The sequence below is a fragment of the Macaca nemestrina genome (genome assembly GCF_043159975.1).
Source record: "Macaca nemestrina isolate mMacNem1 chromosome 8 unlocalized genomic scaffold, mMacNem.hap1 SUPER_8_unloc_1, whole genome shotgun sequence".
Taxonomy (NCBI): domain Eukaryota; kingdom Metazoa; phylum Chordata; class Mammalia; order Primates; family Cercopithecidae; genus Macaca; species Macaca nemestrina.
This window is the reverse complement of record NW_027257565.1, coordinates 66,390-81,800: the sequence shown is the minus strand read 5'-3', so window position 1 is coordinate 81,800 and position 15,411 is coordinate 66,390. Positions and strand designations below refer to the sequence as shown.

General features: G+C 49.0%; 1 protein-coding gene across 1 annotated transcript in view; it reads right to left on the bottom strand.

Annotated features, from left to right (window-relative positions):
* LOC105476543 (zinc finger matrin-type protein 4) overlaps positions 1 to 14,483 on the bottom strand; it is a 233,791-nt gene extending 219,308 nt beyond the window's left edge. Inside the window, exon 1 of the mRNA XM_071089564.1 lies at positions 14,439 to 14,483. The gene's annotated coding sequence lies outside the window, so the exon portion shown is untranslated. The remainder of the gene's footprint in view (positions 1 to 14,438) is intronic.
* Between the last annotated feature and the right edge of the window lie 928 nt (positions 14,484 to 15,411).

The window sequence follows — 15,411 nt, the reverse complement described above, 5'->3', positions numbered from 1 at the left end:
TAAATGCTGTGTGTCCCTTCAGCCTCAGTTCCCACCCTCAGTCCTGGGCACAACAGTCTCCACAAAAAGTCATTCCGCCAGGTATGTGAGCTTAGATGATTCTCTTTCCCAAAGCCCCAAGCCAGTTTCCTTCCCGACAAGCCACATGTTCCCTAGTCTGTTTTCCTTTTCCTTCCCCGGTGGACAGGGAAATAGAACCATTAAGTGTTCCATTTCTTCATGGTTCACACCATTTCCCTCTTCCCAGACTACCTGGAATGTCAAACCCCTCTCCAGGAGATCTCTTCCTCTCCTTGCCTCCCTTTCTCCCTCCCTCCTGGATGTCTGAGAGGAAAACAGCAAAGGATTCAGCTCCCACCTTCTGAGATCCACCCTCCCATTCGAATCACACGACCATGGGTAAGTCCCTTCTCTCCCCAAGACAGTTTCTTAAGGTAAAAGTTAGAGAAGGTGGTCTTCCTCTCACTCACGCCTCCCTCATAGAAAGATACTTTTAAAAACAAAGCAAGAGGTCTCAAAAGCAAAAAGCTTTAGGAGGAGAGAAAAAAGTGCCCCGATCTCCCCTAACTCTTCCCCAGCCCAGGCCAATGGACTCTCTGTTGCCCTGCCACCTGTTTGATTTCTAAGGAGAGTGATTACTCTCTCTGGGCAACAACTCTGTTTATTTTCAATACAATCCTACAAGAGCCACCTCCGCAGCAGCTCCAGGCCTGTAGGAATTTATGAAACTGTTTTTGAGGATCTCGATCCATGCCCTCATCCTGGCCTTGTTAATTCAGTCATAACTCTCCAGAGCTCACAGGGCCCCTTTTGCGGTGAAAAGCTCAAGTGATAAGCATCGGCGGAAACCTTTTAATTTTGATTTAGAGACTCGGCATGTCTCTCTGTCATTGTCTGGCGTTCCTCTAGCTCTGTGTGCAGGGGGCATTTGTCTCCACGACCCGCTGGACTGAGGTCCTCGCTGTCCTGTCTCGAAGCTTGTGATCCACCATGCTACTCTCTGAGAAAAATGAAGGCATCCAAGAGGGTCTCCACACTGCCCCACCCACCCCATCACACAGCCTCTGGCTACCGACTCCTCTTCCCCTGAGAGCTGTCCAAGAGGCCAGGCCCCACTCCCTCACCCACTCAAGGCCATTCTCACCTTCGACCCGCACCCATCATCTTTGTGCTCTGCCCACTGACTCATTTCCATGCAATACAAACATCCCGCTACTTTTCCCATTTTTAAATAAGCAACACTAGCTTTGACCCCACATATTCCTAGAGTTGATATTTCATATTTTTGCGCAGCTTCACAGCTCCACTCCTCCATGAAGCTGTTTGCATGCGCTATCTCCAATGCCTCTTCTTGAACTCACTCCAAGGAACCTCTCGCCTCATCCTCCACCAAAGTGCTGTCATCAGCTCACCCACGGCCTCTACACTGCTCACGTGCAATTTCGTCCTCATCCTACTTCTTATGCAGCAGGATTTGACCCAGCCGATCACTACTTTCTTCTGCAAAAATTGCTTTGCTTAGTTTCCGAGGCAACCTCCTCTCCTGGTCCACCCCAATCTCCAGGCTGCTCTTGCTAAGTCCCCATTGCTGATTCCTCTTCAGTGTCCCGGATCCAAGGTCAGCAAATCTATGGCCTATGGGTGGGTTTCCTGCTTTGTAAGTAAAGTTTTATTGGAACACAGCCATGCTCCTTCCTTTATATGTCCTCTATGCCTGCTTCTGTGCTGCAGCAGCAATACTGAGTAACTGCAGTAAACACTATGCAGCCTGCAAAGCCTAAAATATCTACGATCTGGCTCTTTAAGAAAGAGTTTGCAAACCCCATCCTAGATCTATAAATACTGCCATTCTCAGGATCCGCCTTTCTACGTCCTGTCTGTCTACACTCACTCCCTAGGCGATCTCACAGATACCATGAAACTCTGATCACTCCCAGGGTTCTCTAGCTTAGAGCTCATCTCTGAACTCCAGACCAAAACACAACTGTCTAGAGGGCATTTCACTAGAGCTCCAACAACCCCCAAAACAAACCCACTTCCTCCCTCTCTACTCCTCACAATTTCTAATTTGCTCCTTCTACAGTCTTTCCCACCATCTCAAGCCAAAAGGCTTGGAATCATCCTTGAACCCTCTAGTCTCTCAAACCCCACCTTCAACCCATCAGCAAATCCTGCCAGCTCTCCCTTCAAAATATATCCAGGATCTGCCCTCTCCCTCCCCGCTGTTACCACCCGGCCCGAGACCGTTCCCTTCTTGCCAGGACCGGAGCCTCCTAGGGCGCCTCTGCCTCCACACGGCCCCACTCCACTGTACTATGAACACAGCGACCACAGTAACTCATTTATTCATGTTTTACAATTTTTATTTATTCATGTATTTATTTTAAGACAGAGTCTTGCTCTGTCACCGAAGCTGGAGGGCAAAGGCATGATCATAGCTCACCGCAGCCTCGAACTCCTGGCCTCAAGTGATCCTCCTGATCAATTGTTTTAAATCATGGACGATGTTACTCATCAGCTCCAAACTCCCAGTGGTTCCAGGAAGCACACCCTGTCCTCACTGCTATTCCTGGCACCTTAAGTGTCTCCAGCTTCAGGGACTTCTTGGGCTGGACTGCTGGTGCCCCATATATCCACAGGGACCATCCCTCGCTGCCTTCAGGTCTCTGCCTAAGTGGCATGTACAAGTGAGACCCTCTCACTCCGTTCCCCCTGCGGGGCTTCGTGTTTCTCCCCTGCACTCACTGGCCCTTCCACAGGTTTGCTTGTTTGCCGTCTGTCTCCCCAACTTGGATCTAAACTCTGAGAGGCTGGGAACTGTTTTGTCCATTGCTGAATCCTCTAAGCTTAGAAGTGTACTATCAATTCCCAACATTCTGAGCAATGAATAAAAGAACACATAACATGTCAAAAGCTCATGTCTCTTATTAAGGAAACTGAAGGATGGGAAAGAGAAGCACATTGTTTGCCTCATGGAGAAATCAAAGAACAGAGCCATGGCTCCGAGCTCACACAGCCCCAGAGCCAGGGTATCCCTTGCTAAAGAGACTAAAGCCAACCAGTCCCCAACGACAAAGGGGACAGATCAGGGAATGCCCTGCTGGCATCCTTCTTCAGGCCCCTGGGGATCAGGAGGGGCAAATGCAGAAGCGGCTTCTCTGGAGGCAGACAGAGTAATGCCCCAAATGCCTCCTTCCCTCGCTCTTCCAGGCCTCCAGAGTCACGCAGCTCGTAGTCCTGGCTGCAGCCCAGGAGGGGTGAGTGGACGGCGCAGCACAGCAGACGGTGCACAGGCTTGGAGTCGGCCACTCAGAAGCAGTGTCACCTTGGTGAGTCTTGGTTTTCTCATTTGTAAAATCAGGGTGATGACCAAATCCTTAACATCTGAAAACAGTGTGCAGCCTTAGGCTCCTTTTCTTTCTTTCTGGTTTACGTCTTATCACACCTGAAGAGTCTACCTCTAACTTTAAAAGAGATTATGTACAGGCTTGTTGCTGTGCCGTGAGCTGCTCCCGAATTTCTGCACATCCCTCCTGGGTTCTCCAACAACTCCTCACTCTGCTCCCTTTGTTTTTCTTTTTATTTTTCTTGTCGTCTCATAACTTCTCCTTTCTCTTCCCACATTCCGAAAATCCTCCTATCCTAACCGTGCTACATGAATAGTGACTGCTTGAACATTTGTGGTTGGAAAGACTGATTTAAAAAGCCGGTTTGGGCCAGGTGTGGTGGCTCATGCCTGTAATCCCAACACTTTGGGAGGCCGAGGCGGGTGGATCACCTGAGGTTGGGAATTCAAGACCAGCCTGGCCAACATGGTGAAACCCCATCTCTACTAAAAATACAAAAATTAGCCAGGTATGGTGGTGGGCACCTGTAATCCCAGCTACTCGGGAGGCTGACACAGGAGAATCTCTTGAACCCAGGAAGCAGAGGTTGCAGTGAGCTGAGATTGTACCACTGCACTCCAGCCTGAGCGACAGAGCGAGACTTCATCTGGGAAAAAAAAAAAAAAAAAAAAAAAGCATATTTTCTGATTTGTAAAATAAAGATTTGGTATAGGAAATTTGGAAAATACAAAAAAGTTTAAAGAAATCAAAAGTCATGTGTTTCCCAAAGCACGGTAAGAACTGGCAGGAAAGCAACCCTCCCAATCTTCCCTTCTCTTCCTGCAACCCTGCAGAGCAACTGCATTCTCAACAGGAACAAAACCCAGAGAGACAGCAGAGGGGAAACAACAGGTATGAGACCCCTCAACCCACTTCCCCTGCCTCTCAGCTCCCCCTCCCTTCGGTCCTCTCACAGTCGTGTTATCGCAGGTGTAATTAACAGGAGAGACTTCTGAGATGGAGCCTGGAATGCTGGGCCACCTCTTGCCATTGTCCCCTCCCATCCCCCGGTGGAGCCAATCTGCCCCTGAGCAGCCACAGACAGTTCACACCAGGTCTCAGCTCCAGATCCCCACTTGCCCCCAGCACACCCCTCCTGCCTTCCATGAGGCCCGCATCCTCCAAAGCTCAGGGCTTGGGACTCTCTGGCTCCATGAGTCCTGTGAGTCCATGTTCACCCTCACCACCATCCACTTTTCTCAGCGCCTACACTCTACCTCAACTGAATATGCCCATGGACCCAAAGTTATCTCTTACTCTTAACTCCATCAGCATTGGCCAGGGCCGAACAGAGTGCTACTCCACACCCTGCCTTCTCCGGAAACATCAGGTAGACCAGCAGGAAGCCATTCTCGATGACAGGTAGGGCTGTATTTGCAGGCAGAAAATCGAGCTCATTCCATGCCTGGCTACTATGCCTGCTGCCCTTACAAACTAAGGAGAGTGGCTTTGCCTTTCCAAGTATCGATTTCCCTCTCTGCAAACTGGGGATGCCAGCACCTTCCCCACCCACCTCTGAGGCTTGTGAATACAAAATACCGCACAATGAGTTATTATTAAAATAAACAGAGCAGCAAACAGCCACGCAGCCTACACCACTCCTCTTTGTCCTGCCCTACCTTCAGGCAAGCCTGTCCACTTTTCCCAATTAGCCTGTGAATGGTCCAAGGGCGTGCCCATCAGAGCCATCACCTGCCCTGCTTAGGGAAGGCTCCCTGGAGCCCCCAGGTGGCCCTGGCACACATCACAGAGCCAGCCAGCTGTGACTTTCACCCTGTGGAGACTGCCTCAGGCTGCCCGGAGTTTATGCAACAAAGGAAACCACAGCGGGGAGCAAACACATTCTGGAAAAGCATTAACAAATGCGACACTCCATCAGGAGGAGACCCAGGAGGCCACTTCGGGGAGCCTGCAGCACCCAAAGTCCCTGCTGTAAGTGGGATAGATGCCACGCATGCATTTGGTCTTAATTAATAAGTGGATTAAGCCAAAGGCATGGCTTCTGGGAAGGAAGGACGAAAGAAAGGAAGGGTGGCTTCACGCCTTCTTGCAGAAATCTACCACCCTCTTCTAGAACACACGGAACCCCCAGAGTAGCCCACTCTGGAAACGGCATGGTGTGAGACAGCAAAGTTTTTTTTTTCATACCTAACAAAACCACTCACTGGCTTTGTGACCCTGACTAAGACAGTCTCTTGATCGGAGCCTCAACTTCTCTGCTTGTGAAATGAGCAGTTATATGTGATGCATCCCTTGAAATGCTAAGACAGGCCTGACCACTGCAGGTGACAGGTCCTGGGGGTGGGAATGCATCGAAGAGGAAGGAACAAGGATGTTCCCTGCACAGGGATCTTGCACACTCCACACCTGGCTGCAGCAGATGTCCAGCCCTTACTGACAAAGCAGGCGGCACTTGCCGGATTTCCCGTGAGCGTTTATCTTCTCCCACCAAATGGACTCAGGATGCAGGCATTTCGCATCTTAGTGAACAGCGTCGCACCCAGCTTTGCTACATGGATAGTCACTGCTTGAACATTTGTCGTTGGAATGATTGATTTAGAAAGCATGCCCTCTAATTTGTAAAATAACATGTTTACTGGAGGAAATTTGGAAAGTACAAAAAAGTTTAAAAAATCAAAAGTCTTATGTTTCCCAAAATGCAGTGATAACCACTATGAAGATTTTGATAATACAATATTCTGTTCTAGTTTTCAGGACTACATACACCTTTTGTTTTAATTGCAATTATAGTCTATTTACTTTTAAGTCTTTACTTACTTAATATATATTATTAGCATTTTCCCATATTCTTATGTATTATTCAATGTAATTTTAATAGTTTTCTTGATTTCCATTTTATGGAGGAGCCATATTGTATTTAATTAATGCCTTCATGCAATGTTTTGTTGTAATGAATAATGCTGAAAGGAATAGTCTTAATTAGAACTATTTTGCACATCTCTAACTATTTCCTAGGATAAATTCCTAGAAAAGGAATTGCTTACTGGTTCAAAGGGTATATTTTTTTAAGACACATCTCCTATGTTTCCAAATTATCTCATTTCACATATCCGCCAGCTAAGTCTAAAAATGTCTATTTCCCAACAACACTGGATATGACGTTATCATTTTTAAATTCTGCTAATCTGTTAAATGGATAATGATACCTTGTATTAATTTCACATTTTTGTTATTAGTGAGGAGAGACATTTTTACATATTTTTCTGGCCACTTATTTCTTTTGTTATGCGAACTGTCTATTCCCATTCTTTGCTCACTTCTCTATCAGGGAAAGGCTGATTTTTAGAAACACTTTTCAAAAAAGAGAATGAATCCACAAACGCCCTGAATGACCCCATTCCCCACGTCTCACAACCACCTCCATTGAGGCATTAATTCAAATGTCCAGTGTAGATCCTTCTCCTATAGTTTAAATCCATTTCCTCCCATCCCATCTTCAGTGGGAACACTGCTCTCTCTTTCATTTAACACCATGACCTTTCTTTGTCACCTGTCAGCTTTTCCTCCAGGGGATGAATAATTCCTCTTCATTTTTCCCTGATCTAGTGTAACTTATGAAGTCAAGTATCTGCGTCGATGCTGCCCTCCTCCCCCTCCCCATTGCCACTGTCTTCCTGCGGACCCTCGCCATTTCTCACCTGGACAGCAGCAAATTACTTCTGAACTGGCCTCTCTGGCCCAAGTGTGACCCCCTCCCCTTTGTGCCCCTCTCAAACCTCACCTCCACTCTTCATTTCACAACTGCTGGACCATTTTTCCTAGATGCAAATGTGAGCATGTCATTTCCTGCTTGACACTTTTCTGCTCCTTCATGTGGCAGTGACCCCTCCCTACCTAGTGGGCATCCACAACCCTAGCTTCCCTTGCCCCCAAAACATGCCTCGTATGAGCAGATTCAGCAACATCTACATCTCACCGACACATTGTGCCAATCATGCGCTGGATGGAGTTTTGCCACCATGGCACCCTCTTTCCCACCCTCCTCCCATCCACCTGATGGTACCTATTCAAGCCTCAGGTCCCATTCAGGTATTCCTCGCTCCCGGAGGCTCCTCTGCCCGCCCAAAATAAGGAGAATCATGGGGTACCCTGCACCCAGATGTACTCTATCCACTTAATACACCTGACTATATTCCAGTAAGGTCTGTGGCATCAAAATCAAGGGCAGGGGTTGGATGTGGCAGTGTGTGCTTGTAATCCCAGAGCTTTGGGAGCTAAGGTGGGAGGACTGCTTGAGGCCGGGAGTTCGAGGCTACAGTAAACCATAATTGCACCATTGCACTCCAGCCTGGGCAACAGAGTGGGGAGAGGAGAGGAGAGGAGAGGAGAGGAGAGGAGAGGAGAGGAGAGGAGAGGAGAGGAGAGGAGAGGAGAGGAGAGGAGAGGAGAGGAGAGGAAGGAAGAAGGGAGAAGGGGGAAAGGGGAAGGGGGAAGGGGAAAGGGGGAAAGGAGAAGAGGGAAGGAGAAATTGAAGACAGTGTGGTGATCTCAGTGAACATCACTGCGAGTGGTAAGGACACATGGTGGGCACTGGGTTGGCCACCCTGCCTGGTGTATCCCTTGGGTTCTTTCCATGGTCCATGTGGGCTGCTGTGCCCTCAGCAGATGGGCACTGCCGTCCCTGGGTTTCCTCCCTTTCTGGGCTGACCCCCCACTCCTCCTGCATGTGCACCTTCCCAGGCTTGAGCCTGTCTCACTTCCTGGGCTCCCTGCCTGGCCCACCCAGCCCCTGGCGTTCCCTGGGCCCTCTGCCCCGAGACTTCTCCAAGCCTTGTCTCAGCCAATCTCTGGAAGGGCACCCTGCCCTGCTGCCTGAGGGGCTGATGGTCTTGTTGGGCCAGTTCTTGAAGGAGAAGAACTCCCCCTTCCCTCTGGTAGATCCCCTAGTCCCTAACCCCATGTGGGGCACAAAGGCCCAGGATGCCTTTGTTAGCACAAGGATGCCCTGGCCAGCCAGGGGCATGGAAGGGTCGTGCCTCCCCACAGGACACTGACTGCCGACCCCGCACTGTCCTCTTGCTGCCTAGCTCAGCATTAACTGGGGTGCTTTCTTCTTTCTTCTCAGGGCTACACACAGGATAGTTTTATTTTGTGGCCCTCAGTTCACCAATTTATCTCGCTTCCTATGTGGCTAAAACCAACACAAAGAAAAGCCTTCCACAGCTGGCCACAGCCTCATTCTCAAAACTGTGAGACTCCCTGACTTCACTGACAGCCCGCCTTTGGGTCTGGAGCTAGGCCACCATGTATGTGGCAGTGTACACTCTCCACTGGGCCACCCCTCCACCATCCCCGAACGCCCTCGCATGGTATGTTTCATCCTGTTCCGTAAGGTAACAGGTCATGTGTCTTACCCATGGTGTTCCCATGGTATGGGCCCATCTTGTTTCATTTATCCAATGAGAAGTTTGCAGAGATAATCTAAAGTCTCTCTTCCCTTCATAAGATTCAGATTAAGTACCTCATTCCTCCCGTGTCTCTCTACTCATCCTCTTCTGGTCTACCCATCCCCTCCTCTCAGCTCTGGTTTCTAGAACACATTCCCACCACCCTGGCCTCAGAGCCACACTCAGGAGCCCCCACAGGGATGGGTCAGCAGCCCCTCCCAACCACTCAACCAGAACTAAAGAGTCATCGGCATAAATAGGGAAGGTGGAGTGGAGTGCATGGTGTTAGTAACAGGCACTCAATAAATATTGCTTAACCACAGGTGTCCCTGTCTTTGCCATTTGGTTACAGAGAAATTAAGAGCCTAGAGAGAGCAAATGGTCTATTCAATTTGGAAACGAGAAGAAAATGAGCTACAAAGCAAATAACACTGACTTGGGAGATGGAGAACCTGGATTCTGGTCCTCCCTCTGCTATCGGCCACTGTGTGACAACGCCAAGGCCTGCTACCTCTCTGGGCATCATCTTCCACATCTGGAAGTGAAAGATTAGACTTGATGAAAGATCCCCACACAGTCGACAGAATCTGCCAGTCCAGGTGGCAGCTGGTGCAGGGCAAGGGAGGGGTCTCCAGGCTCAGGGTAGCAGCCCAGGCAGGCTACACTCCTTTTTCCTTCATCCCAGGGACTCTGGTTTTCAGCCACTTCAATAGCCCCAGAGAGAAGGTGAGGTTTTGGAGAAATAGGTAAGGATTCTCATCAGCAGAGGGCACAGATGCCTGGATTCGATGGCCCTTGTCTTTCCCACCTCACAGATCCGTGGCTCCTCCTCCAGCTAAAACCCCTGGCTTATCCATTTCCTAAAGACCATCACAGAGGCTCAACAACCTTCCCTTTTTAGCACTCTTGCTGATGGAAAATTCTTCCTCATACCTAATCTAAGTCCATCTGCTGCAATTTCTGTCTATTTTCTCTAGTTCAATCCTTGCTGGAGATGGAGAACAGCTGGTCGCCATCCTCCATATAACATCCCCTCCTAAACCAAAATCAGTTATTACATCAGCCCTCATCCTGTGTTTCTTCTGGTACAACAACCACTGTTCCCTCCGAGCTGCCCTCATGGATTCCAGCTCTGAAAGCACCGCTGATCACCATGGCCCACACGGGAGGATGCTCTGCAAGCTCCAAGAGCTTCCAGAGCTGTAGCATCTGCAGTGGGATGTAGGGCTCTGTGGCAAAATCGAGAGAGAAGGTTGGAGCGGAAAGGAGCCTGTGAGGACGTGGTCCTGACCTCTGGCTCTATGTCTAAGGGGATTGAAAGTCAGAAAGGGCACATAAGCACGTGCCCAAGTTCAAATCTGAGGGTTCTAGCTCAAGTGCCAGAGTCCAGATAGTAGCATCACAAAGTCCTGAGACACTGCAGCATATTTTCAGCATGGGTCAGAGCAGGACCAGCCAGAGCTAAAAAGTGAAGACCGCCATTCCTCACCCTGCTCCCCATCCAAACTCTGTCTACCCAATCCCGCTAGCAGGTGCCTGGAATTCGACTGCACACATCTTTTGTTTTCTTTCCAGCTTTTTAATTTTAGGTCCAGGGGTACATGTGCAGGTTTGTTATAATGGATAAATTACATGTCGCGGGGGGTTGGTGTACAGGTAGATTATTTCGTCACCCAGGTAATAAGCATAGTACCTGATAGGCAGGTTTTTGATTCTCACCCTTGTCCTGCCCTCCACCCTCAAGTAGGCCCCTATTTTTCCCCTCTTCATGTCCAAATGCTTAGCTCCCACTTATAAATGAGAACATGCACACATCTTTGATTTCCTTTAAGAACTTAAATACCTCTGTAAGTGGCAACACTATTAACTGTTCACACCTTAGTATGAATGAGTAGATTCGATCCTTTCCAACTATTAATAGATTTAGGGGTGAAAACAAAGAACAAAGAAACTGAGAGCACAGCAGACAAATTTCCCTGCATGCTAATGTTTCCAAGGTCAGCTCTGTGCATGGGGCTGCAGCAGGCACAGGCCTCTGCACAGTGGCGCAGTGAGGGCTTGCGCCTGGTGGGACTCCCTGGGTGTCAGACAGGACTGTGCTTCAAAGCATCTGCCCTGTCCGCCTCACACAGGTCAGCTGCACCACTCCAGGTGCTCTGGCGAGGTCTGCATACAACTGAACTTGGGGAAAGGATTACCTCATTGCTCCCCCAGGACAGGCTCCCATCACATCCCACAGTTCCTATTGTCCCCTAGTTAACTCTTTCAGGAGTGAGGTGCACAAGGCATCTACAATTAGATCTCCACCCTGGGGACCCCTGAAATGACAGGAAGGAAGAAACAAAAAGTAACCAGGAAAGAGAGGTACCCCTGCGCATCAGATTAAGATTACCTAGATACCTGCTTCAGTGTGAAATATCTCCCAAGGGGGGAAGGGAGGAAGGGAGGAAGAGGCACGAGCATGAGAAAGAGAGTGAGACAGATGAACAATTTACTCATAATTTGGGCTATGAAAATTTCCTAAATGAAAGATGAAGAGGGAAAATAACAGAGTGTGGTTAATACATTTCGAGGTCTAGGTTTCAAAACAGCCTTCACCCCACCTTTAATAGATGGAAATAGTGTGCTCCAACCTCTTCAACTTTCTGAGATGTTCCTGAGTGTTTCAAACCTCCAGAAATACCTTCCCCTAGGACAGTCAGGGAATTCACACATCCACAGAAAAAACAAGACATTGCAAAAGCGTTTACCAAAACAAACACAATAGACGTGCTTATTAGATTTCCCCAAAGCCACAAAATTAAATGTTAAAGTAGAAGGCAAAAAGGCTCTTCTCTGATAAAAATTTTAATATGTTTTCAGTCTTATTTCAGGGGACAATTGTCTTTAACAGAAAAATCAGCACAAAATGACAAGATCAAAGTAGGTTGGCAAAAAGATTACTTACGGATATGTTTAGGATGAAAAGGGATAACAGAAGGATGACAGGGATGGAGGGACAGAAGAATAAAGAGAGGACTTTTATTTGCCAGGTAAGTCACGCAGGGCTTGGAAAAGCAGAAAGACACAACCCCTTCCCACCATAGTCGGTTAAAAGAGAGAGAGAGATCCAATTTGGCCAATTGGGAAGAGGAGAAAACACTGGGTCCGTGGATGGTGCTTATCCAGGGTCCTGGCCAAAGCCATCATGTTTGATGAAATGACAAGTAACACATTTAATCTCCTGAGCATCCATCGATCTTTTCATACACAAACAGGCACGCAGCTTCACAAGGAGTTAATTAGCCTAACACCAGCAATTTGATTCTCCAAACTGGATCGCAGCAGAGGCACTGGGTCCTGGGTTTCACACCTCACCCCATCCAAGGTGAAGCTGTGATGAGGGTGTTTTGCACTTCGTCAATTATTTTTCAGCTCCTAGGATCCTTTTTTTGGTCTAAAGTTGTTATTTTAATGATCTCTGTTCCGAATGGGGAAATACAAGAAAGAGGAATGAGGAGGAGGCAGAGGGAAGGAAAGCAAGCGCTCCAGTGTGTCCCACTTGTACTTTCCAAGGCCCCCTCCACCCCCTCCCCCAACACTGCCTCTTCTCTCTATGCATGAGTCACCCTTCAGGAGCTGTTTCAAATGCCTTACTTCTAATGTTTCCTATCATGATAGAAATCCAACAGACTGGCATCAATTAAAGGGAACCCCCAGTTTTGCTATCCTCAAACTCAAAAGCATTTTCTGGTTTCCTTACCGCCTTCATGAAAGCCAAGGTGCTCTCATGCAAGATCCCCCATGTGCTGGCGACTGCCCCTCCTGGCCTCCCTGGGGGTCACGTGCCCCGGAGAGGCCACAGAGGACGACGTCCATGGCTAACCATGCCCACCGGCTGGGAAAAGTTCAGCTTCCACTCCAGGTCCCCCAAACACAAAGGGATTATAATTGGCAGGGCTGCAAATTTGTTTTGTTTACTGTCAGATAGGATGTACAGAAGAGAACGCTGATGGTATTTTGACCCCCATCCCCCCAAAAAAATAGGCAGGCATTTTTTTTTACCATTGTAAATAGAGCTTCAATAATCACAGTTCCCACCCAAAATAGCTGCCTACAGGAGGTGGAGGAGAATCTGTTGTGGTGGTTAAAGAAAATAAGAATTAAAAAGTGAAAGGGATTTGTGGAGCTGGAGAATCAAGACTATCATCTGCATCTCCGCGGAAGGGTGCCCTGAGGAAGAGGTGTCACTGGAGAATCCCTCCCCAAACATGCATTTCTTGTCGGGACTGGGAATCGAATTCCCCAGCTGCAGGTTTAACGGGAATCGGAGAGAAGAAAGTCATCTGAACTCTCCAACACCCCTGGGACTTGGAAGATCTCCCCCAGACTATCAGCTTCAGAGTAGCCCGCAGGTAGGCAGCGTACCTGGTGAAGTGCGGTGGGCACACAAGCAGAAGCTGCCTTCGCAGAAGAGGAAGGAAGTTCAAGACCAAGCACATTGCCTGCTTCCCCATGGGTCACTGTTTCCTAGTGGCTCACCTCCCTAACATCTCCCTTTGGCAGAAGGGAGGCAGAGGGAGAAAGGAGTTTCCCAAGGGTCTCAGAGCAAGAGAGTCCCTTGAGGTCTCATGATTTAGAACGCTCAAGGGTGCTTCTGGGCTGAACCAGCTGCCTGCCAGGGTGAGCTGTTTTACTTGAAGAGCAGTTAGCAGAAGCAGCGTGGATGGTGACTTCAGCATCACCTCTGCCACAAATGCACCTGTGCACCAAAACTACCTGCGCACCTACAGGGAGCCAGCCCCTCCACCAGCCTCCACTTCCCAGAGCTGCGGGGATGCTCCGGGCCAGGCACCCGTTCTGGGGACAAGGGAGTAAGCTTCAAACAGTACCAAACCGAACTCTCTAACCCGTTTTTTTGTTTGTTCTTTCTTTTTTTTTTTTTTTTTTTTTTTTTTTTTTAGGACACCCCAAGCCTCGAAAGTCTTCCAGAGTTTTCAGGAGCTAATTGATTATGTGATTTCTTTTCCTCTGAGAATTGTTTTGATGGTGTGTCACCAAGTTGTCACGTAGGTGCCCACCAGGTCAAACAGAATAGCCCACCCCCCCCCCGCCCCCCACCCTGGGGAATGTCTCCTTCCACCAAATAAAATGAACTGAGACAGGGCAGGAGGCAGGAAGGAAGCAGAAGTTTGAGGAAGGACTCCAGCTGAAGGTCACAATAGTTTGGGGAAGGCAGATCAAGGTAATACGAAGCGGAGAGACCCTATAGTGGAAAACACAAACAACCAATCACGTTTCTCGGAACCAGCCTACCCATGATGGGTGCACCAGGAAGCAGCACATCCTGGGATCCAACTTCTTTCACCCAGCACACCCGAATCTCCACCCCAGCCCTGCAGACACCCTAGCCGGATACCAGACCTAATTAGACAGACCTGAGCGCAGCTAATTAGAAGTAGTAAACAAGCCTATTTCTTGCCAGCTCAGAAGTTTCCCAAATTGTCCGCCTGTTTTCCTCCCAGCAAAAGACAGTGATTTCCCACCTTTGTCACATTTCCTACCAGAAACTTTTCTTTCTGCAATCCCTCCACCTAGGCTAAACTGCAAAGCCACTGGCAATGGAGACGCAGGCGCTGCACCCCCGGGACACAGGCAGAGGTACCTTTTCCGCGAAGCAGAGGGGCCGGTGCCCAGAGGCCAGCTGCCCTGCCGAGCAGTGGAGCGAAGCTGTGGGCTGGAGCACGCTGAGGATTACGCGTTCCTGTCTCTGCGACCAGACCTTTCGGCAGCTCGGACCAACTGTGCTAGCGATGCACTTAGCAATTATCTGCTGGCGCCGACGCCCCGCCCTCTGCTCTTGCGATTGGCTCTCCAGTCCCGGGCAGGACTGCATTGGTTTCAGCCGACCTCACTCATTGCTTTGGCTCCTACTATTATCTAAGCCATCAAAGGAAATAATTCCATGTTTCATTGACAACCTGTAAGGCTCTCCTCCAGCCCAATGTGGGGGCAGGACCCGGGAGGCCAGTGGAGAGAGGGGAGGCGAGTGGGAAAAGGTGGGGGAGCGGGATGGGGGAAGGAGGTGGAGGGGAGAGGAAAAGAACAAGAAGGTGTGGGGGGTAGGAGGGTAGGAGGGAGAGAGAGAGAGAGAGAGATGGAGCTATCAAGCAATCAGATTCTTGCTCTAGCATTTTAACTTCCACAAAACAGAGCCCATAGCAACAATTTTCTGGCTTTCTTTTTCCCCCTAACTGGTAAATGTTGCTGAGGGCAGACAGAATAATAACTATGGGGTGTCTGCCGGCATGAGACAGACTCTAGAAAGCCGAGCAAGGTTGAGGGCTGAAGGAATGGAGTAATGCTTTTCACAGGGCCACCCTGGAGGGCATGTGAAGGTCATGGCAGATTGTTTGGAGAGCATGGTAGGTGCATACCTGGAGTTTATCTATCAGTACTTTATCTCACAGTCTCCCTCATCTCCCAACCTGCGGAGACAATTTTCCTTTGCACCCTATCCAAAGAGTCTCAGAAGAGCTTTTCTTAAAGTCCCTAAAACTCTGGAGTTTCTCACTGTTCTCACTGAGAGGTCCAGAGAGCCAAGCATTCTAGAGCTAAGGATTCTGCTGGGCCCCTCA